Below are 14,463 nucleotides of genomic sequence, written 5' to 3' on the forward strand. Positions count from 1 at the left end.
AGTGCATCCTGGGGGAGAGGACGCGCACACACATACAAGAGCACACGTATACACACACACACACACACACACACGCTCCGTCAAAGGTTGGCCGAGTTAGATTTACAGCCAGAGACCATCACCTGTGACTGAGCGCCTCTGAAATTAGTCACAAATAGCATATTAGGGCAGCTAATCAGGCACGCCTGAGCACTTGGCTTTCTTTATGTGACCATAAAGGGGAGAGTATATGGGCGCCCTCAGGCCTTGGGGTGAATGATCGTCCTGACCTCCAGTGAACTAAAAGCCACACACGGCTGGGGAGCGATGGGATGTAGGCAGCAGGGGTACTCCCACAGAATGACTCTTTGATACACAGAGGGAGATGACTATACGCTGCATCAGGAAGTGATTTCTGTTGCTTTTACTGCTGCTCTGTCTTACTCCACAAAACCACATGACTAAAGCACACAGAGGACAGCAATTACAGACTGAAGGAGCACACATATTGTATTGTACTGTATGCCTTTCCTTTTAGTGTAGCATGTAGGTCCATTTTGTCCAAAAACCACTCTGGTGTTCTGTATTATATCAGGACATTTATATGCCTGTGTGTGTGTGTGTGTGTGTGTGTGTGTCTGGGTGTATTTTAAAATAATCCACTATTTTAGCTAAATAAACACATGCAATTTTAAAGTTAAATAAAATGTTATCTTCCATAATATGTACTTCTCTTTATTTATCTTTGTTCTTAAGTCTAATGTATACATTCCAAAACTGGAAATGCTAATCAGATAAATGATTAATAGATTAATTTTTTTTGGCCTCAGTTTTTGTCCTACATGCAAGTATGTTCTATTTTGAGTGCGCCACTGCAGTCTCACGGTACCTGCTCAAGAGCGAGCGGACTTTGTCGGACACAGAACACTCTGGCACCGCCGAGAAACCTAACACCTTCATGAAATAGTAAAGCTACCTCTTGCTCTCTGACTCAAGTCTGTCGAATGAACAGGAGAGGGCACGAGGGTTGAGAAATGCATAAAAGAAGAGCAGATAGAAGGAATCAAGGAAGGAGAGCAGAGAGATGGAGGGCGGGAGGGAGGGAGGGAGGGAGGGAGGGAGGGAGGGATACATACTTTTTCGTTACCCACCGAGGGGAACGGTATGTTTTCATATCAGAGTGATTGTTAGACAGTCAGATCCAATATGGTGATTCAGTCAACTACTTAAACAGAGCTCACATATTCTGCCCCCTAATTGACTTGGTGTGGCCTCACTAAATCACAGTCTTTATTTAAAATAGCTCTCTGATAAAAAAAAAATGAGTCACTATGGTTCTCTCCCTCTGCCCCCCCTCTCTCTTTCTCCCTCACTCCCATCTCCCCCTCCTTTGTGATTTACCATTGAGGAGATGAATTTGAAATTTCAATCATAGAGTTGTTAAATATTGATGGGTCTTTCTAAGTCCTTAACGAGGTCCCGGCAAGGACAGGGGGGGGGGGGCTGGGGGGGTTTTTGGGGGGGGAGGGGGGATCAGCCCTTTCTGTTGGCTGGCCGCGGACGTCCCCGTATAGCTCAGCCATCTAGAGGGATCTAGCCAGGTCAGGAGGTCACTGTACCCGACCATAATCGGCTAACTTCTATGAGATCTTTTTAATGTCCCGCCAAGGCCATTCTCTCCAACATCTGCTCTTATCACACATTACCATATGCAGAAGAAATGTCAAAAAACTTTCTAATTATGCATTATGTAGAGCAGCCTTTTATTCACTGTTCCGAGATGTGTCAATTATAATGAGAGCAGTGGCGGTGTGATTTGATATGATAATGGAAATCTTTAACCGAGTCTCAGCAGACCTCCTCCTGTGTGTCAGGACTGATCACTGTTGAAACGAATAAGTGCCTGCAGGCCACCGTAGAGCAAGGCAAGCGCTCAGACGGTTCAATATGCTACGCCATAAAAGCAAGATGAGACTTCTTTTATTATTGCTTGCCGCTGGAGCCAAACTCCTGCCATCCAATCAAACGTTATGTACTCTGAGATGTGATCATTACATCTTACAAACAATGTCCCACCAAATAAGATTTGTCTGCAATGGGGTCACATTAACGGCTTGTTTTCTTGTTGGGCCTGACTTCAGACACCTTAATACTGACTGATAGCAGAGGTGATCGGTACAGTTGCATTGATCCAACATCCCTGTCTGTAGACCATGGTTTTCATATTCACTTGGTCTTACACTACTCTATATTAATCTAAAACTACAATGTTATTAAACTGCACACATTATTATCCTATTTGTTGCACAGAGCAAGACATTTTTAAAATAATTGCATTGCAGTCTATGGGTACCAAAACAACAACAACAAATTAATTCCAAAATGATATTTCACAGACTAGGTGTTACTTTTGTTGGTTCCTGTGTGTTGCATTACAGCCTGCAAAATAGATTTATACCCACTACTAAAGCTGGGAACTGGGAGTGCCGTAGATGTCAATGATGATAATGCAATAAAAAGCATTTTGGGGGTATCTCCACTTCTGCACTTAGCCTCTTGGCACTGGTTTGATCAAGACGGAATAAGCTTGTGACTTTTCAATTCCAGCCATAATTTGTTTCGATATTACATCTCCTGGATAGACCAAGTGATGGAATTTTTCCTATCCGAGGCTGAGGCGCCGGGGAAGCTGACGATGTCCCATAATAGGTTATCACCAACCATATCTTTTGCAAAATAGAAACCCAACACATGTACATCTGTGGCCTAGTGTCAGAGCCTTAAATATACATCAGAAATGCATTAAATTTGCTGATTGCTATTCTTTTCCAACAGCGTGTCATGGCCCAAATTTATTTTTGTTACGTGGCTTCCCGATTACTTTGAATTGCCAGTGGTCTCTCTTGACATTGACGGCTTTGAAGGAAGTGACAACATTAAATTCATTTTCTGTGTGCATGTATATGTGTGTGCATGTGTATGCGGCTGGATGTACCAGTGTTTTCTCTTAGATTGTTTGAGCGAGCCGAGCCCTTTCATATTTTATGTAATTTACTGGGACTACATACAGTATAGCACGGGTACTGCTGAAAACACTGATCTGAAACGGATCTCAGGAGCACCGTGGCTTCTCACAGGAAATGTAGCTGACAGAAAGCAAAAGCTCCATTTGATTGTGCTTCCAAAGGAATATCCTTGTTGAATCCAGCACCCCGCAGACCCCAAATCCTACCCGTCAATCACCTGCTGTAGAGTGTGCCTCTTCCAAAATGTAGACGAGTGGGATTTCCACACGGGGCTGAACCAAGTTCCTTTCAAGTGTAGCAAATGGGTCCCATGGTTTTTAGACTTGCATGGTTTTTCACACCGCATATCCGCCATGATCCTGATAAGTTATATGCTGAGGTATAATGCAGATGGTACAATGCAAACAACATAATCGAAGAGAAAGCGAGAAAGGAATGAAAATGAAAGAAAGGTGCATGAAACAGTATATTTTTTTAGGCATGCACATCAATTTCTATTGGACGTAAAACTTTTGCAAGAGGAAGGCCAGTGAAGTTAATTTGGTTTGAAACAACCAGGTATCTTTGTATTCTTTCCTACAGTGCAAACAGAGAGAGAGAGAAAAAAAAACTCGTTGAATGATCTGGCTTAATGAGAACCCCATTTGGACAAAGGCATCAGGCTATTGACCGCTCTCGGGGCTGTGAGGAGTGAGCACTTTCACATGTTACTGTCTATAAATTTCAGCCGTCGACACGGAGCCCTATTTCATCAGGGGCCAGGCTGACGTGCCCTTCGGATTGATGTCCCCCCTGCCCATTTGTCTGTTTTACACTCCTTAGTGTCTTTGTGCTCCGCTAGATCTGCACCTCTTTGCCGTGATTGGGTATTGACAACAAATCAAAGGGGATAATATATGATGATGTTTGCCACTATCCCAACAAGACAAGATAGTCGTACGGCCGGCCCGCCTGGTTTACATGTGTTCTCTGTGAATGTCAGAGAGACTGCATATCGATTCCCCAGCGGACAAAGAGTCATTCTTCTTCTAGTGGCCAATACCTAGTTTAGTTAAAAGTGTTACAATGCAGAGGGCTGGGGGCAGCGGGTTTAGAATTAAGCCGTACTTGACATGCAATGAAAGACCCCCTTCAGTGGAGGGGGCTCTTCATGACTTAAGTAATAGACTGGGAATGCAGTTATTGCTTAGCCTTCAGAATTCCTCTGCTTGCGAGGTAATGTGTATATCAGAAAAGTTTGTTTTCTGCCCCTCAGGCCTACTCAATAAATGAACATAACAGCAGGTCCTTCTCTCTCCCTCTCTGTCACACACAGCCTCGCACACACACACGCTCGCCGAGCATCTTTTGAAATGGGTTTTGTATTGATTTTTGTAACTACCCTGTTAGATGACGTTGTGCCTTAGCGTGTCATTTCTAGATGGCCCTGCCCCGAGCAGGTCATTGAGGTGCTAACTGTCATTTGGAGGGACAGAAAAGCAATCATAGCTTTTTCATTACTTACTGTTTTCCCTCCCTCCCCCTCCCCGTTTTCACTCTCTTTTTACCCCCAGTCGTGGGATCGCCTGACATATTATGGCTTCTGTGATTTAACTGCACTCTTAAATTAAGTGCTGGAATATCAAGCTGTAGCTTTAGAAAAATAAACTCTGTGTCAAGGGATCAAATACCCTGGAGGTCAAAGTCATGAACTTGTAGTGGCGCACTCATCAATTTCAAACTTGTATGGGCTTGTTCTGTTTTAGGTGTACACAGGAGGAGGAGGTTGTGGCTTGATTATGGTTGTGGGTATAGTGTTTTCATTTCATTCTGCAATATATCTATATGGTACTCTGAAATACAGGCTCACGGAATTCTGGGATATCAAAACAAGCGAATACACTTCTTACATTTCACAGAGATTTTTGAATTATGTGAAAATATGAACAAATGCTGTTTGGTCATTTGTGTTGAATTGAAAAAGGTTTAAAGCAACTATGCTCAGTGTACAGTAAAACAACACAAGTTAAGGTTACAGCTTTTTTTACGGTATGATGCAGCAATGCTAATAGCTGTGGTTTGGTCGGAAATGCGTAACTTCGGTCAGAGTCAGGCAACTGACTTGAAACAATGTGTTGAGGTCTGTTTAAAGTTTAGGAAAGAGTTTAAAACTAGCAAAACCCTAACCACCCGTTGGAACTTCAAAGTTGGAGAGAGCTCAGAGTGAACTGAGGCCAGATCAACCCCATCCAACTGCATAACTCATCATGTATTTGATTGAGGTGACATTGTGCTTATTTTACTACATCTTGGCAAACCAGACTCATCCAGTGTGATATGTTACCTACAGCAAGCACTGCATCTTCTCAGGGACTACATGAAGGTGGTCAAGTTATTTGTTTTTAAAATGTAAGGCTTGATTGCACTTAAGAAATAGTAGACTCTTAAATAAATCACCAATGTTGTGTTATATCATTACTCACACTGTAAGACTTCTCTGATGTCAATATGTGTATATATTACATATCTCATATACTCCAGTCATTTCCAGTACTTACATTGTGTACATATTGTAGAATAATGTTCATACTTATTTAATTATATAAGATGCATGTAGCTTGCATATTTAATTCATACAACACTCTAAATCTAAAACATCTTATCTTAATTAGTGATTCATTAATATTACTACATTAAACGCCTTGCAGTACTTTGTACATTTTATCATGATCAAAAGATGATCCAGGTTTTCTAGAGAACTGATATAAACCCACGGTCTTATGAGATTACTTGACTCGTGCAGAGGATGGGATACTTTCTGTCTGTCACTGACGCTAAGTAGAGCTGTGTATGGGCACCAGCTGCCACCGAGAAGCGGGTTGATGGAGACAATAGTCAAAGGAAGACAAGATCAAAGACAAATGATGTGTACCAGTTACTGCGAGTAGTGCTGCTGCCTCGGTGTGCTGAGGGCTCTCATTTGCTTTTAATCAATGAGCCTGCTCAATGCCGCGGCCTTGCACAGACTCCCATCTCTTGATAGGGAACTTAATCACCTGGGCAATTTTAAATTCAGGGGGAAAAGGAATGAGGGTGATGTCACCGCTTCCTTGGGTTACAGTAAGAGCTTGGGAAGCAGGCCAGGGGGATATAGTCACAAATGACTAGAATGAGCCTCATTCATTTACTGCAGCACGGAAGTTAATTTACTTTGAGTAAACTAAAAAGGACGTTCACATTATTTATAAGATGCAGCTTTATGAGAATTTATTGCAAAATACATGCACTTCTGGTTATGAAAAAAATTTAAGTTATGCACGCTTGACAAATTAATCAACGCCTTTTCATTTAGAAACTGAAGCGAGCTGGGTCTATGAAAAGGGAAAGCTTGCTAACTTCGTACTGAATTCACTTGCGTCCCGCATGGGTCACCTTCAGCTCAGCATTGCACCAATAATAAGGACAGAGAACAACAGAGTTTGCGATGAGGGACACCAAGATTAGGCCTGGACACATCTCTATCCCCACCTTCCTCCCCCAATAGACAATAGTGTTCTTGTATGCGTTGTGGGAAAGAGAAATTGCACTACCACATTCATAATATCATTAACAGTTAGGCATAAGGTTAGCCTTTACATCATATGCTCAATGTGACCTCATTACTCTCCATCAACTCATCCATCCAGACGTCCTGGGGGCCTGGGCTCTGGCCCTGCGTACCCCCTGTAAGCCTTCCAGAAGCTGGCAAAGCATGCCTGCCTGCCCAACCGCCCCACCTCACCACAGGTCCCTCACACATGATCAAACACACACACACACACACAAAATCGAAAGCCCATACAAATCACACATACACACGTGCAAGGAAGTCACATATTCATTGACAAGCATGCGTGTACGAACGCATCTCTGGCATCTAAGTTTACAGAGGGGGGGCTGTGCACAAGTCAACCTCACATACACACACACATGCATGTAGACATTCACGCACGAGCTCGCCACCCTGCTCGTCCATCGTGCCACTGGAAGATTGTGCTCAATTCCTCTGAAGGTGTTATGGGCTGTTATCAGCAAGACCATTCCATGGATGGCTGCCCTAATTGAGAATAATGAGGGTCACATTGAACATATGGTCGCTGTTTGTGTCCCCTTTCCCCCCTTCTTTTCTCCTTTTCTCTCTCTCCCTCTCTCTCTCCCCGACTCCCCCTAGACAAAAGGTTCAGTCAAACTTTGCCACAGCCACGCAAAGATCTGTGTGGCGAGTGGAAAAAGAAAGGACATTGTCAAAGTTGTTCTTTCTTTTTTTCTTTTCTTCTGACAAGTTAATGTCCACACGCTCGGTGAGAAGGGCAGTGACCAGCCAATCAGTCGGAGGCAAAATGCTAACCCCGCTGAGACGAGCGCTGGTGAAAATACTGGCCTAAGCATTGTGCTGATATCAAGCTCCTTTGTTCGACATGCGAGCACGGACATTTGCTCTTCGTTACCAAGGTCCCTTCTGTCATTGGGAGTTGAAGAACAGAAGTGCCAGCATATTCTAACATCATGCACCTCACAGACGGACAGTCACCAGTGTGCCAATAACGACTAAGCTTGCATTTGTGTAATAAAAAAAAAAGAATATATTTAATGTTATTTGACCTGGTGTCAAAATGCATTCATTGCCCTTTTGTAGTGCATGAGACAAAGCCAAGGGAAGGACATGATTCAGGGGTGGATTAAATGTGAATGTCAGTTGGAGTCAGGAACTAAGTTTACTGTTCTCTAAGCGGTCATGTGATATGGTTGGATTTCGGAATAAATCTTCGTAGCCTGCCACTATCATGTCATGTCTTTCGTCATTCAATATGTCTGGAGAGGAGCTAGCTGATGTACACAGTCTAAATCTGCCCAAGTTGAATTGCACGGGTAGATTCATGTCCCGAGCTCTTAACACTTTATCAGCGTGGTCTCATGGTGACATAGAAATCCTGGAGCTTTTCCCGCTAATAACACTGCTGCAACGACGACAAATGAATCTACTGGGACATCTCTCTCTCTTTTGCTTTGTTTCCACTGGTAAAATTGTCTGCCCTTTTCCTCGCTCAGGGAAGAACTCTTCGAGCGCTTAATTAATTGCACAGACACCATGGAAGTTTTATGTTTTCCAAGAAGTTGTAGGGTCTCCAGAGTTCGGTATTTGGTCAAAATAAAGTAAGCAACTGTCAAAACAGCAGACTTGCAAAACTAGCATCACGGAACACAATGGAACCATTAGATTAACATTATCTAATGTTAAACAATAGCTTGCTTGTTTATGTGACACACCCCCTGTTGCAATGTCATCTGCAGGAAGTACCTTTGCACGGAATACTGTACGTGTCTGTTTACATAGGACTCATGCTGATTGGATTTAGATGAGCTCGTAAAGACGCTTTATGAGCCCACTACCAAACTGTGAATTGATTTGCTGGCATCTCAGTTTCGTCTGTAATATCCTTAGGAGGTTGGATTTACGACTATCTGTGACCCAGTTGCATTGTCACTGCACTGCTCAGCCCGTGGATGCAGACGCGGGTCTCCGGTTTCATGTAGAGACAGGTGTAGTCTTGACGTCTGATGATATGTGTAACACATGTGTGTACAATGTAGACATATGCCTTAATGTACTGACATAGTAGAATGTTAAAGTATATAGCCGGTGCACTGACATACACAATATGGGCGACATATGTGTGTATGACATAGAAATATACTTTCATGCTTGATGATGTAGGATATATCACTTACTGTAAGGTCACACATGATTTGTGCAGCATATGTGCTGGATGTATAGAAAACCCCATAAGTTGTCATGTGGTGTACATTTTTTAGAATGTAAATTGTATACATGAAAATACGTCACTTGTTGAATGTTCAGTTCTTCTTTATCCAAATATTGATGGAAAAACACTCACACGTTGAGGTTCATTTTTTGTGCAATTTTACACACATGTATGACAACATTCTTCAACCTTCTAATGCTTAATTTGATACAAAGCACCTTTACCTCTAGTTGTTGGTTGCCATGGTATTTTTTAAACAAAATTTATAAATATGGAGGACTCTCTACCACATACAAGAACACAAACCAAACCATAGAGCCTATGTGTCGTATGATAAATGGTGCCACCGAATCCATAAAATATTGCTACTGTACATTAGGAGTGTATTGAGAAAATTCTGTCTTCATTTGTACGACCGCTGAACTATAAATGTCCATACAGGCCCCCCCGACCACTGCAGGAGCCAGCCGTTGACATTTCTCCACTTTGAAAACACAATGAAATCTGAATATTGCCTCGACCGAGCCGATGCCCGTAGGGAAATAATCCGGGGTCCCTAATTGAATTGTCTGTTACTAAATAGAGTTTGCTCTAATGCATTCTCTCATCGGAGAATATGACAGCCGGTGATGCTTCTCATATCTGCCTAAAAGAGCCCCCAGATTCAAGGACCTATTAACTGTATTACCCAAACCAATATCCCTGCCTAAACCCATTACCCTGAACCCATTGTGTATTTTTGTCACTACATCTTTGCTCAAAATCCGAATCAGCCCGTGATGGATGCTTAACAAGACTACACTTTTATCACATATTCTGCTGACCTTCAACAAATTGCTTTGCAAGTTTGCTTCCAAGATTAATGTGACAGACCTGCTTTCTTTAACTCAGGATACAGGGTGCAGAAGGGGAGGGGGGGGGGGGGGGGGGCAGGGTAGACCCACTGTTTTAGTTTCTCCGCACCTAACCTTCATGTGAACCCACGCCATCCGTCAGATGCTGTTTCACCAAAGTATAATGTTCATTTCAATCACGTACTTATAGTGCTGCGACTGGAAAATCATAAAGATAGTTTGGTCAATTAGCCAAAGTTGAAAATAAACAAATGTCCACCTACTCCCTGAAGAAGAATGGAGCTTTTCCAGGCAGGGCTTGACAAGGAACAGGTTAAATACCTGTGTTGTTGTTTCTGGATAAGGCATGACGCTTGTAAAAAGTTCATAGAAATGATAAATCTTTACGCCCCAGCGCCTCCCATAGCTCTGCTCCACCCTCACATGAGCCAAACTCTCTCTCAAGGTGTAAATCACTTTGACCAGCGAAGCCCCCCAACAATACGCAGCAGAACATAAAGTATCGCAATTTCTTACCAAAGTAAACGCCACTGTTTCAGCAGACAGGAGGCTCATCATTGCCACTGACTTTGAATCATGATGTCTGAGTTGTCGGTTTTTCCTGAAGTCTACAAGCAAGCCAGCAAATACCATACTTTACTTTATATTGACTTAGCGACAACACTGTGATGATATTTGACTGTAGGACATTATGTCCTGTGTCAAACTGGCTGCAGGCACTGTATATACTGCTCCTTCTTTTGGGATCATGCAATTCCAAAATACTATATTTTATACATTGATTCTAGTGTATGGACATATTTACACCGTTGTACTGATTATTTGACTTGGAAAAAACATAGTGTGTGTGGTGTCCTTTTAAAGCAATATAGACAATAGCCTTTCGTCTAAATCCAGCAGGTTTCTTGCAGAAACTGCATTCCGAAAGTATCTCCTCCTTAGTTAGCTTTGGAGAGCTTTTCCTTCGCTTTATCAGTGAGGACCTGTGTCTTATCATGACTAATGCTGGAAATTCCTCCCTGAGATAAGTAAAGGAGTTTAGGATTACCCTCTTGACTGAACACTGGAAAAGAGAGGGAGAGACGGAGTAATGCACTACATGTTGGTCTGTAGGTGTGTGTGTGTGTGTGTGTGTGTGTGTGTGTGTGTGTGTGAGACAGAAAGAGTGTGTCTAAAGACGAGAGAGGAAGAGAACTGAGGAGGGGGTTCAGCTGGCTCCTCTGTATATTTTCTCAGTCATGAGGCAACCTCACCATTAGTGTCAGATACTCAGATTATCCAACCAACGGAACAGGGATAAGTGGATTGATGAGGTGCTTCCATAGTCCCTGGCTGCTACAATGGAAACCGGCCTCATACTCCTGAAGCAGCTATTTTCCTCAAGGAAGGGCAAAAATAATGAGCTACTTAACCAGACCGTTCACTGCATTTCTGTCATATTACAGCTGGCTTGTTTGTTTATCCCAGACAGATCTATATTTCACTTTTTTTAATTGAATTACTTTGATACAGACTAAAAGCCCTCAGCCTAATAACATGCCAATTACAATGAAGACCTACTTAGAATAAATATGAATATAATTCAGCAATTTATTGCTTTAAATACAGGGAGGGCATGGCTCCCTTGACACCCATTGATTAATAATTGGTGCAGCAGTCTTAAAGGGCAATTAAGGAGAGCAATTTTAGATCTTCACTTAGAAGTTAAAATGCCATTTGTCAGAGTAAGCGCATACTCCCTACCTCTCTAGCTCTAGATCAACAACTAAATCCAATAGATATTCCCTGACATAATGTATGCCCACATTTAAGATATTGGACATTATGATTTTTGAATTGATAGACCAGCATAATCCAGTGGAAATGTTTATGGCATGCCCTGTGATTACCTCGTTGCAATCTATTTCAAGCACTCTGCTTGATGATGCCGTGCATTTGCATTTCTTTGTCATTTGCATGGATATGCTCTCAAAATCCATACTGTAATGAATCCTCACATTCTCAATTTATTAATGGAGCTTGGCTTTGCAGCTTGTCCAAATCTAGTAACATATGTTCTCTAAATATGCATTGATTTATTTGGGCCTTAGATAAATTATTCTCAAAAAACAAAGTCTGAGCAATGGCTTCTTAAGTAATGACCTGTCTACAGTATTTGCTTACTGGCTACTCGTAAACATAACATATAAGTAACCATATGGACTGATTGCTGTAACTCTTTTAAAGGATTGCATTCGTTTTGCCTGCTTCAAGATTTTCTTTAACATGGTATTGAGAAAATGTAGCTATCATACGAGCTAATACATGTTTGTCACTTTATATATCAATGTTATTGCACACTCAATTAGTTGAATACATTATAAAAAAACACAATTGGCTGTAAAATACTTATTTTGGATGTCAGTGCTCTATTCAAGTACAGCACTGACAGTAAAAGTACTGTAGTAGGCTCATATATGTTATCAAATAAATCTAGTGGTTATCAGCCATACTGTATATCTTATTATCTGAAGCTCTGCTAGCCATTAAACCTACTGCAGGACTGCAAGTGAATGAAACTCACTACAGTTCAATGTAAAAAAGCAGTATTCTGACCTAACTCTTGCATAAGTTAACAACCATGCCCTGCAAATATAGTGTTTTTCCAAACAGGGCTTCAAGGCATTATACAGTTAAAGAACACAAAGGTCTCCAGTAGATGATCACGTGATATTTCATATGACATCTGTTATTTTAGAAAAGGAAAAGAACACATTTATGTATCTCCTCCTGTGGCGGACAGTGGATGTATTAGCAAGGATTTAGGATATTTATGTCTTATGAATAAAATTCAGCCATTTGGAAATATACGGTTGGCTGCTTTACACAGTGAGCATTATAAATACAAGAGTTAATCATTCTTCCGCTGTAGTCTGTAGTTTGTTTAAGACTCGCCTCATTCACAGCATGTTAAAGATAGCAGCAATAACAATTTTATTGGCACTCGACAGTTAACAACTCCCTTGTCCTCGAGCCATGGAGGATGAAGGAGACGAACTGTGCAAAAACTACCAAAGTGCATATAAAAGTTGACCACTTACCGTCTATAAATAGTAAACTTCTGCGGCTTTTTTTCACACCCGGTAGTGAACTTGGAAACCTCTAAAGTGGGTAATTTATTCTTCATGAGTTAACAGCAAAGTAAACAGCACTGCAAGCCCCGCTCTGTCCAGACAGAAATAAATACCCCATATAAGCGAGGTTGGCCTTCATTATGCGACTCAAGTGTGGAGTTCATGACCAAATGATGGATCTAATCAAAGAAAGCACATTTACGGTAAACACTGCACATTTCGAGTGAAGGTTTTATACCAGCAGTGAAAACGTCCTGTGTAAATAAATGAAATGGAAACACCCCTTCACATTTTGAAATGTGAAATCATGAAGAACCAGTTACTGTATGTCATGCTTGTATTTAAGTGTACACAATGTGGAGTCAATTAAATAAAATGATATGCAAGTCATGATAATGCTTTGTGCAGTGCGGGCTCATGTTATCACTGGACATTTAGTAAATATCCATATCTGACAGTCATTGAATATAGTTTTTCCTGTATTATTTGTAGAAAAAACACATCCTTTGCACCAACCTCAGAAGCAGCAAACGGATTCCTTGCCTTGTTCCTCTGACCTTGTGTTTTGACCCACTAGGCTCAGCTGTTAAACCCAACACCTATTGGATATCACACAAGTCCTTAACAACCTGCCCAAGGCCGTGATAGGAGAATTATCATGCACATAACCATAATTCTGATTCCATCGTTTGGAGCAGTGTTGTGGTTTAGCAGGTGGGAGTGAGATGTTTGACCTTGTTTAAACCCATAAATCTAATCCCATCATCCATCATCCAGTCAATTATTTGTCATTTGTGTTGTGATCAACTGCTTGAGGGGATGAGTTGTGTCCCTGGTTGCCCAACAGTCTATCTCAGCTTTCTCTATGGGGACAACGTTGTTTCCCTCAGCTTACTGTCATCAGATACACTATTTGTCCTACTAGAAAAATTAACTGGACACCGCTGCCATAATCCAAATAGAACTCTAAACAAGAAAAAAATAATTTTCCTTTCTTGGCATCCCCATTCGAATCATAGTCGTAGGGTTATCAAGGCCCCACCGTAGACCTAAACACATGACCTTCAGAATGTTTATGGGACATTTATTAAAACACTGACTTGTATGGGTTTCTAAATACCCAATTGGTTCATCTAAGCCTCTTCCAGTTTTTGGGTATTAATCATGCAAATGTAAATGTATGGCATCTTCTCAAAACTGACTCCAGTAGTTATTCATCCAAACATTACATTTGTCTTTTATTTTATAATGGAAGAAATATAAAAACATCTCTCCAAATCAGTAAAATGGATTATGCCGATGACGAAATGTCAGGTCTTCAGTTCTACAAAAAAACTTTTTGTCTGCATTGCCAGCAGGATTTGCTGACATTTTAGTGAAGGGTTTTAGCGCAGTAGTTTGAAGGGCGATGGGAAACAAGGCATTAAGGAGAGAATACAAACTGAATTGTCCTAATGCCCAGGTGTAAGATGGGGTAAGTTATACAAATGCTGAAGTTGAGTTCGGTCTTCCTCTTTAATGCCTCCTTTATCTTTGTTCTGCCCGGACTGCCTGTCAGCTTCCAGTCTGTCACAGTGAAGGGGCATAATGGGCCTGAGAAGATCAACCCATCTAAAGAGGGATTTGGAACCTTTCACCTCCGAGAAATCCAGGCCGGGGGAAGCTTCGGGGGTTCATAAATGTGCAGAAGTGCACATCTTCAAGAGGT

Source organism: Ammodytes marinus (genome assembly GCF_949987685.1).
Source record: "Ammodytes marinus genome assembly, chromosome: 13".
Taxonomy (NCBI): domain Eukaryota; kingdom Metazoa; phylum Chordata; class Actinopteri; order Uranoscopiformes; family Ammodytidae; genus Ammodytes; species Ammodytes marinus.